Below are 1317 nucleotides of genomic sequence, written 5' to 3'. Positions count from 1 at the left end.
AACAATCATGACCTGGATTCTGTGAGTAAGTAGTTTTCCAGTTCAGCGGGTAGGGGAGAACCACATTACTCAGCCACCAGAGGGTTCTGGCTTCCACTCTGGCTAGAAGGAATGCCAGTCCTGGTCAACCATTCATGATCTTCACCACAGCAAACTGGAATCTCCAATTTTTCAAACTAATTGTAGGAAGAAAGAGTAACTCTAGACTGACATATAAATTAATCTGGATGACTACTAAAGTGTCCTCCACTCCTAAGGTGGCAAAATCCTCAGAGCGACTGTTGGAGTCAGGAGCCTTTCACGTGCTCCCGGTTATTATATAGTGCATAGAGGCTGGTAAGCGTTAGTCCTGTTAGACCACCTCGTGCTACCCCTCGACGACCACCTGGACATTGATACAACATACCTGTCATGGTTCTAGCTGCTATCGTGTTAAGGTCATCTTCTGCACCTCGTGTTTTCTCAGTGATGACACCAAATGCACCATAGAGCAAAGCCGGAGAACCTAGAGTATTAGCCCAAAGTGCCCCTTGCCTAGTCACCATGTTCAACATTTGTACGCTTCTTGGTTTGGACCAGGACATGTACTGGGTTTCCTTCAATCCTAGCCGTAGACCGTTCATTGCTCCAAATGCAGCCCCTGTCATACAACATCCGCCGATGGTAAAGACGGCCAGGTCAAATCTGGCCCGGGTTTTATTAGCTCCACTGGTAAGATAAACTCATCTCTAACCTGAACGAGATATCGTGGATCCACATTTAAATACGGAGACAGAGGGTTCATACCAGTCAGCGGGACGCCGGCCAAATCCGCGGGCGAGAAACCTGCCCCGCCGGCTCCGAAAAAGCTGGCCAACTCCCGGGTTGGTTTTCCGGCCGGGTTCATCTGCTCCGCCGTTGCTCCCCAGAAACAGTGGGGAGACCCGCGTTACCCCTGCCTCTTTCACACGGCGACCTTCCGGGAAGGAACAATGTTTTCTCAACTCATGCAGATAACCATAAGGATTCTTTTACTTGGTATGACAGTGGTCTTAACTGAAGAAGAATTAAATTGTCAGCACAGATGTATTTAGATTTTCACCAGTAGAATGCACAAAAATCAGCCACAGTACTTGATATGAATGCGGACACCACAGCTCCACACAAGACATGCAGAATCAGAATCTCTGTTCAAACACCAGATTCATATTTTTTCCCAGGATGACGCGTTGAGAAACAATGTGCCTAGATTTCACACCAATAATTATTTGCTGAGGTTTGTTAATATCGCTTAATCTATGCCATCAAACAGTAGTTACTGCTAGTTTGCTTATAAAC

The 1317-nt window shown here is 46.7% G+C and overlaps 1 pseudogene; it reads right to left on the bottom strand.

Annotated features, from left to right (window-relative positions):
* Positions 1-269: 269 nt before the first annotated feature.
* LOC116639583 lies at positions 270-886 on the bottom strand (annotated as a pseudogene).
* Between the last annotated feature and the right edge of the window lie 431 nt (positions 887-1317).

The sequence above is a fragment of the Phoca vitulina genome, unplaced genomic scaffold (genome assembly GCF_004348235.1).
Source record: "Phoca vitulina isolate PV1807 unplaced genomic scaffold, GSC_HSeal_1.0 scaffold18, whole genome shotgun sequence".
NCBI lineage: Eukaryota > Metazoa > Chordata > Mammalia > Carnivora > Phocidae > Phoca > Phoca vitulina.
The sequence above is the reverse complement of the archived record's forward strand: the minus strand, read 5'-3'. Positions and strand labels throughout refer to the sequence as shown.